Raw genomic sequence first — 10,637 nt, 5'->3', positions numbered from 1 at the left:
GTCCCCCCTTGTCCTCAGGGTCCATTGTGACAGCCCAGGACCTTACATTGTCCCCAGGGCCCATTGTGATATCTTGGGGACCCCCTTGTTCCCAAGGCCCATTGTGACATCCTGGGGACCCCACCTTGTCCCCAGGGCCCATTGTGACATCCCAGGACCCCCCATTGTCCCCAGGGCCCATTGTGACATCCTCGGCACGCCCTTGTCCCCAGGGCCCATTGTGACATCCTGGGGACCCCCCCTTGTCCCCAGGGCCCATTGTGACGTCCCAGGACCCCCCATTGTCCCCAGGGCCCATTGTGACATCCTGGGGATCCCTCCTTGTCCCCAGGGCCCATTGTGATGTCCCAGGACCCCCCATTGTCCCCAGGGCCCATTGTGACATCCTCTGCACCCCCTTGTCCCCAGGGCCTATTGTGACATTCAGGGGACCCCCCTTTGTCCCCAGGGCCCATTGTGACATCCTGGGGACCCCCCCTTGTCCCCAGTGCCCATTGTGACATCCTGGGGACCCCCCCTTGTCCCCAGGGCCCATTGTGACGTCCCAGGTCCCCCCATTGTCCCCAGGGCCCATTGTGACATCCTGGGGATCCCTCCTTGTCCCCAGGGCCCATTGTGACATCCCAGGACCCCCCATTGTCCCCAGGACCTATTGTGACATTCAGGGGACCCCCTTTGTCACTGGGGCCCATTGTGACACCATGGAGACCCCCGCTTGTCCTCAGGCTCCATTGTGACATCCTGGGCACCCCCCATTTTCCCCAGGACCCATTGTGACATCCTGGCCACCCCCTTGCTTCCAGGGCCCGTTGTGGCACCATGGGGACACCCCCTTTGTCCCCAGGACCCATTGTGACATCCCAGGACCCCCCTTTGTCCCCAGGGCCCATTGTAGCACCATGGGGAGCCCCTTTGACCCCAGGGCCCATTGTGGTACTATGGCAACCCCTTTTGTCCCCAGGGCCCATTGTGACATTCTTGGACCCCACTTTGTCCCCAGGGCCTATTGTGGCACCATGGGGACCCCTCCTTGCCACTGGGGACCCATTGTGACACCATGGGGACTCCCCCTTGTCCTCAGGAGTCATTCTGACATCCTAGACACCCCCCATTGTCCCCAGGGCCCATTGTGACATCCACTGCACCCCCCTGTCCCCAGGGCCCATTGTGACATCCTGGGGACCCCCCCTTGTCCCCAGGGCCCATTGTGACGTCCCAGGACCCCCCATTGTCCCCAGGGCCAATTGTGACATCATGGGGATCCCTCCTTGTCGCCAGGGCCCATTGTGACGTCCCAGGACACCCCATTGTCCCCAGGACCTATTGTGACATTCAGGGGACCCCCTTTGTCACTGGGGCCCATTGTGACACCATGGGGACCCCTCCTTGTCACTGGGGACCCATTATGACACCATGGGGACCCCCCTTGTCCTCAGGACTCATTCTCACATCCTGGACACCCCGCATTGTCCCCAGGGCCCATTGTGACATCCACTGCAACCCCTTGTCCCCAGGGCCCATTGTGACATTCAGGGGACCCCTCTTTGTCCCCAGGGCCCATTGTGACATCCTGGGGACCCCCCCTTGTCCCCAGAGCCCTTTGTGACATCCCAGGACCCCCCATTGTCCCCAGGACACATTGTGACACTATGGGGACCCCCCCTTTTGCCCAGGGCCCATTGTGACCCCGTGGGTACCACCCTTGTCCTCAGGGCCCATTGTGACATCCTCTGCACCCCCTTGTCCCCAGGGCCCATTGTGACATTCAGGGGACCCCTCTTTGTCCCCAGGGCCCATTGTGACATCCTGGGGACCCTCTTTGTCACTGGGGCCTATTGTGACATCCCAGGACCCCCCTTTGTCCCCAGGGCCCATTGTAGCACCATGGGGACCCCCTTTGACCCCAGGGCCCATTGTGGCACCATGGCAACCGCTTTTGTCCCCAGGGCCCATTGTGACATTCTTGGACCCCACTTTGTCCCTAGGGCCTATTGTGACACCATGGGGACCCCTCCTTGTCACTGGGGACCCATTGTGATACCATGGGGACCCCGCCTTGTCCTCAGGACTCATTCTCACATCCTGGACGCCCCCCATTGTCCCCAGAGCCCATTGTGACATCCACTGCACCCCCTTGTCCCCAGGGCCCATTGTGACATTCAGGGGACCCCTCTTTGTCCCCAGGGCCCATTGTGACATCCTGGGGACCCCCCCTTGTCCCCAGGGCCCATTGTGACGTCCCAGGACCCCCCATTGTCCCCAGGGCCCATTGTGACATCCTGTGGATCCCTCCTTGTCCCCAGGGCCCATTGTGACGTCCCAGGACCCCCCATTGTCCCCAGGGCCCATTGTGATATGTTGGGGAGCCCTCTTTGTCCCCAGGGCCCATTGTGAAATTCAGGGGACCCCAACTTGTCCTCAGGGCCCATTCTGATATCCTGGGGACACTCTTTGTCCCCAGGGCCCATTGTGACATCCTGGGGACCCCATTGTCACCAAAGCCCATTGTGATATCCTGGCGACCACCTTTTGTCCCCAGGGCCCATTGTGATATCCTGAGGACCGCCCTTTGTCCCCAGGGCCCATTGTGACGTCCCAGGACCCCCCATTGTCCCCAGGGCCCATTGTGACGTCCCAGGACCCCCCATTGTCCCCAGGGCCCATTGTGACATCCTGGGGATCCCTCCTTGTCCCCAGGGCCCATTGTGATGTCCCAGGACCCCCCATTGTCCCCAGGGCCCATTGTGACATCCTCTGCACCCCCTTGTCCCCAGGGCCCATTGTGACATTCAGGGGACCCCCCCTTGTCCCCAGTGCCCATTGTGACATCCTGGGGACCCCCCCTTGTCCCCAGTGCCCATTGTGACATCCTGGGGACCCCCCCTTGTCCCCAGGGCCCATTGTGACGTCCCAGGTCCCCCCATTGTCCCCAGGGCCCATTGTGACATCCTGGGGATCCCTCCTTGTCCCCAGGGCCCATTGTGACATCCCAGGACCCCCCATTGTCCCCAGGACCTATTGTGACATTCAGGGGACCCCCTTTGTCACTGGGGCCCATTGTGACACCATGGAGACCCCCGCTTGTCCTCAGACTCCATTGTGACATCCTGGGCACCCCCCATTTTCCCCAGGACCCATTGTGACATCCTGGCCACCCCCTTGCTTCCAGGGCCCGTTGTGGCAGCATGGGGACACCCCCTTTGTCCCCAGGACCCATTGTGACATCCCAGGACCCCCCTTTGTCCCCAGGGCCCATTGTGACATCCCAGGACCCCCCTTTGTCCCCAGGGCCCATTGTAGCACCATGGGGAGCCCCTTTGACCCCAGGGCCCATTGTGGTACTATGGCAACCCCTTTTGTCCCCAGGGCCCATTGTGACATTCTTGGACCCCACTTTGTCCCCAGGGCCTATTGTGGCACCATGGGGACCCCTCCTTGCCACTGGGGACCCATTGTGACACCATGGGGACTCCCCCTTGTCCTCAGGAGTCATTCTGACATCCTAGACACCCCCCATTGTCCCCAGGGCCCATTGTGACATCCACTGCACCCCCCTGTCCCCAGGGCCCATTGTGACATCCTGGGGACCCCCCCTTGTCCCCAGGGCCCATTGTGACGTCCCAGGACCCCCCATTGTCCCCAGGGCCAATTGTGACATCATGGGGATCCCTCCTTGTCGCCAGGGCCCATTGTGACGTCCCAGGACACCCCATTGTCCCCAGGACCTATTGTGACATTCAGGGGACCCCCTTTGTCACTGGGGCCCATTGTGACACCATGGGGACCCCTCCTTGTCACTGGGGACCCATTATGACACCATGGGGACCCCCCTTGTCCTCAGGACTCATTCTCACATCCTGGACACCCCGCATTGTCCCCAGGGCCCATTGTGACATCCACTGCAACCCCTTGTCCCCAGGGCCCATTGTGACATTCAGGGGACCCCTCTTTGTCCCCAGGGCCCATTGTGACATCCTGGGGACCCCCCCTTGTCCCCAGAGCCCATTGTGACGTCCCAGGACCCCCCATTGTCCCCAGGACACATTGTGACACTATGGGGACCCCCCCTTTTGCCCAGGGCCCATTGTGACCCCGTGGGTACCACCCTTGTCCCCAGGGCCCATTGTGACATCCTCTGCACCCCCTTGTCCCCAGGGCCCATTGTGACATTCAGGGGACCCCTCTTTGTCCCCAGGGCCCATTGTGACATCCTGGGGACCCTCTTTGTCACTGGGGCCTATTGTGACATCCCAGGACCCCCCTTTGTCCCCAGGGCCCATTGTAGCACCATGGGGACCCCCTTTGACCCCAGGGCCCATTGTGGCACCATGGCAACCGCTTTTGTCCCCAGGGCCCATTGTGACATTCATGGACCCCACTTTGTCCCCAGGGCCTATTGTGACACCATGGGGACCCCTCCTTGTCACTGGGGACCCATTGTGATACCATGGGGACCCCGCCTTGTCCTCAGGACTCATTCTCACATCCTGGACGCCCCCCATTGTCCCCAGAGCCCATTGTGACATCCACTGCACCCCCTTGTCCCCAGGGCCCATTGTGACATTCAGGGGACCCCTCTTTGTCCCCAGGGCCCATTGTGACATCCTGGGGACCCCCCCTTGTCCCCAGGGCCCATTGTGACGTCCCAGGACCCCCCATTCTCCCCAGGGCCCATTGTGACATCCTGTGGATCCCTCCTTGTCCCCAGGGCCCATTGTGACGTCCCAGGACCCCCCATTGTCCCCAGGGCCCATTGTGATATGTTGGGGAGCCCTCTTTGTCCCCAGGGCCCATTGTGAAATTCAGGGGACCCCAACTTGTCCTCAGGGCCCATTCTGATATCCTGGGGACACTCTTTGTCCCCAGGGCCCATTGTGACATCCTGGGGACCCCATTGTCACCAAAGCCCATTGTGATATCCTGGCGACCACCTTTTGTCCCCAGGGCCCATTGTGATATCCTGAGGACCGCCCTTTGTCCCCAGGGCCCATTGTGACGTCCCAGGACCCCCCATTGTCCCCAGGGCCCATTGTGACATTCAGGGGCCCCCGTTTGTCATTGGGGCCCATTGTGAGATCCCAGGACCCCACATTGTCCCAAGGGCCCATTGTGACTTTTAGGGGACTACACTTGTCCCCAGGACCCATTGTGACACTATAGGGACCCCCCCTTGTGCCGAGTGCCCATTGTGACACCGTGGGTACCACCCTTGTCCGCAGGGCCCATTGTGACATCCTGGGGACCCCCCCTTGTCCCCAGTGCCCATTGTGACATCCTGGGGACCCCCCCTTGTCCCCAGGGCCCATTGTGACGTCCCAGGTCCCCCCATTGTCCCCAGGGCCCATTGTGACATCCTGGGGATCCCTCCTTGTCCCCAGGGCCCATTGTGACATCCCAGGACCCCCCATTGTCCCCAGGACCTATTGTGACATTCAGGGGACCCCCTTTGTCACTGGGGCCCATTGTGACACCATGGAGACCCCCGCTTGTCCTCAGACTCCATTGTGACATCCTGGGCACCCCCCATTTTCCCCAGGACCCATTGTGACATCCTGGCCACCCCCTTGCTTCCAGGGCCCGTTGTGGCAGCATGGGGACACCCCCTTTGTCCCCAGGACCCATTGTGACATCCCAGGACCCCCCTTTGTCCCCAGGGCCCATTGTGACATCCCAGGACCCCCCTTTGTCCCCAGGGCCCATTGTAGCACCATGGGGAGCCCCTTTGACCCCAGGGCCCATTGTGGTACTATGGCAACCCCTTTTGTCCCCAGGGCCCATTGTGACATTCTTGGACCCCACTTTGTCCCCAGGGCCTATTGTGGCACCATGGGGACCCCTCCTTGCCACTGGGGACCCATTGTGACACCATGGGGACTCCCCCTTGTCCTCAGGAGTCATTCTGACATCCTAGACACCCCCCATTGTCCCCAGGGCCCATTGTGACATCCACTGCACCCCCCTGTCCCCAGGGCCCATTGTGACATCCTGGGGACCCCCCCTTGTCCCCAGGGCCCATTGTGACGTCCCAGGACCCCCCATTGTCTCCAGGGCCAATTGTGACATCATGGGGATCCCTCCTTGTCGCCAGGGCCCATTGTGACGTCCCAGGACACCCCATTGTCCCCAGGACCTATTGTGACATTCAGGGGACCCCCTTTGTCACTGGGGCCCATTGTGACACCATGGGGACCCCTCCTTGTCACTGGGGACCCATTATGACACCATGGGGACCCCCCTTGTCCTCAGGACTCATTCTCACATCCTGGACACCCCGCATTGTCCCCAGGGCCCATTGTGACATCCACTGCAACCCCTTGTCCCCAGGGCCCATTGTGACATTCAGGGGACCCCTCTTTGTCCCCAGGGCCCATTGTGACATCCTGGGGACCCCCCCTTGTCCCCAGAGCCCATTGTGACGTCCCAGGACCCCCCATTGTCCCCAGGACACATTGTGACACTATGGGGACCCCCCCTTTTGCCCAGGGCCCATTGTGACCCCGTGGGTACCACCCTTGTCCCCAGGGCCCATTGTGACATCCTCTGCACCCCCTTGTCCCCAGGGCCCATTGTGACATTCAGGGGACCCCTCTTTGTCCCCAGGGCCCATTGTGACATCCTGGGGACCCTCTTTGTCACTGGGGCCTATTGTGACATCCCAGGACCCCCCTTTGTCCCCAGGGCCCATTGTAGCACCATGGGGACCCCCTTTGACCCCAGGGCCCATTGTGGCACCATGGCAACCGCTTTTGTCCCCAGGGCCCATTGTGACATTCATGGACCCCACTTTGTCCCTAGGGCCTATTGTGACACCATGGGGACCCCTCCTTGTCACTGGGGACCCATTGTGATACCATGGGGACCCCGCCTTGTCCTCAGGACTCATTCTCACATCCTGGACGCCCCCCATTGTCCCCAGAGCCCATTGTGACATCCACTGCACCCCCTTGTCCCCAGGGCCCATTGTGACATTCAGGGGACCCCTCTTTGTCCCCAGGGCCCATTGTGACATCCTGGGGACCCCCCCTTGTCCCCAGGGCCCATTGTGACGTCCCAGGACCCCCCATTCTCCCCAGGGCCCATTGTGACATCCTGTGGATCCCTCCTTGTCCCCAGGGCCCATTGTGACGTCCCAGGACCCCCCATTGTCCCCAGGGCCCATTGTGATATGTTGGGGAGCCCTCTTTGTCCCCAGGGCCCATTGTGAAATTCAGGGGACCCCAACTTGTCCTCAGGGCCCATTCTGATATCCTGGGGACACTCTTTGTCCCCAGGGCCCATTGTGACATCCTGGGGACCCCATTGTCACCAAAGCCCATTGTGATATCCTGGCGACCACCTTTTGTCCCCAGGGCCCATTGTGATATCCTGAGGACCGCCCTTTGTCCCCAGGGCCCATTGTGACGTCCCAGGACCCCCCATTGTCCCCAGGGCCCATTGTGACATTCAGGGGCCCCCGTTTGTCATTGGGGCCCATTGTGAGATCCCAGGACCCCACATTGTCCCAAGGGCCCATTGTGACTTTTAGGGGACTACACTTGTCCCCAGGACCCATTGTGACACTATAGGGACCCCCCCTTGTGCCGAGTGCCCATTGTGACACCGTGGGTACCACCCTTGTCCGCAGGGCCCATTGTGACATCCTGGGGACACCCCCTTGTCCCCAGGGCCCATTGTGACATTTTGGGAATCCCTCCTTGTCCCCAGGGCCCATTGTGACGTCCCAGGAGCCCCCATTGTCCCCAGGACCCATTGTGACATTCAGGGGACCCCCTTTGTCACTGGGGCCCATTGTGAAATCCCAGGACCCCACACTGTCCCCAGGGCCCATTGTGACATCCTGGGGACCCCCCCTTTGTCCCCAGTGCCCATTGTGACATCCTGCGGACCCCCCTTTGTCCCCAGGGCCCATTTTGACATTCAGGGGACCCACCATTGTCCTCAGGGCCCATTGTGAGGTCCCAGGACCCCCCATTGTCCCCAGGGCCCATTGTGACATCCTCGGCACCCCCTTGTCCCCAGGGTCCATTGTGACACTATGGGGACCCCCCCTTGTGCCCAGGGCCCATTGTGACACTGTGGGTACCACCCTTGTCTGCAGGGCTCATTGTGACATCCCAGGACCCCCCATTGTCCCCAGGGCCTATTGTGACATTCAGGGGACCCCCCTTGTCCCCAGGGCCCATTCTGATACCGTGGGGACCCCCTTTGTCCCCAGGGCCCATTGTGACATGCTGGGGATCCTCTTTGTCCCCAGGGCCCATTGTGACATCCTGGGGACCCTCCTTGTCCCCAGAGCCCATTGTGACATCCAGGGGACCCCCATTGTCCCCAGGGCCCATTGTGATATGTTGGGGAGCCCTCTTTGTCCCCAGGGCCCATTGTGAAATTCAGGGGACCCCAACTTGTCCTCAGGGCCCATTCTGATATCCTGGGGACACTCTTTGTCCCCAGGGCCCATTGTGACATCCTGGGGACCCCATTGTCACCAAAGCCCATTGTGATATCCTGGCGACCACCTTTTGTCCCCAGGGCCCATTGTGATATCCTGAGGACCGCCCTTTGTCCCCAGGGCCCATTGTGACGTCCCAGGACCCCCCATTGTCCCCAGGGCCCATTGTGACATTCAGGGGCCCCCGTTTGTCATTGGGGCCCATTGTGAGATCCCAGGACCCCACATTGTCCCAAGGGCCCATTGTGACTTTTAGGGGACTACACTTGTCCCCAGGACCCATTGTGACACTATAGGGACCCCCCCTTGTGGCGAGTGCCCATTGTGACACCGTGGGTACCACCCTTGTCCGCAGGGCCCATTGTGACATCCTGGGGACCCCCCCTTGTCCCCAGTGCCCATTGTGACATCCTGGGGACCCCCCCTTGTCCCCAGGGCCCATTGTGACGTCCCAGGTCCCCCCATTGTCCCCAGGGCCCATTGTGACATCCTGGGGATCCCTCCTTGTCCCCAGGGCCCATTGTGACATCCCAGGACCCCCCATTGTCCCCAGGACCTATTGTGACATTCAGGGGACCCCCTTTGTCACTGGGGCCCATTGTGACACCATGGAGACCCCCGCTTGTCCTCAGACTCCATTGTGACATCCTGGGCACCCCCCATTTTCCCCAGGACCCATTGTGACATCCTGGCCACCCCCTTGCTTCCAGGGCCCGTTGTGGCAGCATGGGGACACCCCCTTTGTCCCCAGGACCCATTGTGACATCCCAGGACCCCCCTTTGTCCCCAGGGCCCATTGTGACATCCCAGGACCCCCCTTTGTCCCCAGGGCCCATTGTAGCACCATGGGGAGCCCCTTTGACCCCAGGGCCCATTGTGGTACTATGGCAACCCCTTTTGTCCCCAGGGCCCATTGTGACATTCTTGGACCCCACTTTGTCCCCAGGGCCTATTGTGGCACCATGGGGACCCCTCCTTGCCACTGGGGACCCATTGTGACACCATGGGGACTCCCCCTTGTCCTCAGGAGTCATTCTGACATCCTAGACACCCCCCATTGTCCCCAGGGCCCATTGTGACATCCACTGCACCCCCCTGTCCCCAGGGCCCATTGTGACATCCTGGGGACCCCCCCTTGTCCCCAGGGCCCATTGTGACGTCCCAGGACCCCCCATTGTCTCCAGGGCCAATTGTGACATCATGGGGATCCCTCCTTGTCGCCAGGGCCCATTGTGACGTCCCAGGACACCCCATTGTCCCCAGGACCTATTGTGACATTCAGGGGACCCCCTTTGTCACTGGGGCCCATTGTGACACCATGGGGACCCCTCCTTGTCACTGGGGACCCATTATGACACCATGGGGACCCCCCTTGTCCTCAGGACTCATTCTCACATCCTGGACACCCCGCATTGTCCCCAGGGCCCATTGTGACATCCACTGCAACCCCTTGTCCCCAGGGCCCATTGTGACATTCAGGGGACCCCTCTTTGTCCCCAGGGCCCATTGTGACATCCTGGGGACCCCCCCTTGTCCCCAGAGCCCATTGTGACGTCCCAGGACCCCCCATTGTCCCCAGGACACATTGTGACACTATGGGGACCCCCCCTTTTGCCCAGGGCCCATTGTGACCCCGTGGGTACCACCCTTGTCCCCAGGGCCCATTGTGACATCCTCTGCACCCCCTTGTCCCCAGGGCCCATTGTGACATTCAGGGGACCCCTCTTTGTCCCCAGGGCCCATTGTGACATCCTGGGGACCCTCTTTGTCACTGGGGCCTATTGTGACATCCCAGGACCCCCCTTTGTCCCCAGGGCCCATTGTAGCACCATGGGGACCCCCTTTGACCCCAGGGCCCATTGTGGCACCATGGCAACCGCTTTTGTCCCCAGGGCCCATTGTGACATTCATGGACCCCACTTTGTCCCTAGGGCCTATTGTGACACCATGGGGACCCCTCCTTGTCACTGGGGACCCATTGTGATACCATGGGGACCCCGCCTTGTCCTCAGGACTCATTCTCACATCCTGGACGCCCCCCATTGTCCCCAGAGCCCATTGTGACATCCACTGCACCCCCTTGTCCCCAGGGCCCATTGTGACATTCAGGGGACCCCTCTTTGTCCCCAGGGCCCATTGTGACATCCTGGGGACCCCCCCTTGTCCCCAGGGCCCATTGTGACGTCCC

This window comes from Patagioenas fasciata, chromosome 21, assembly GCF_037038585.1.
Source record: "Patagioenas fasciata isolate bPatFas1 chromosome 21, bPatFas1.hap1, whole genome shotgun sequence".
NCBI lineage: Eukaryota > Metazoa > Chordata > Aves > Columbiformes > Columbidae > Patagioenas > Patagioenas fasciata.
Note: the sequence above shows the minus strand (reverse complement) of the source record.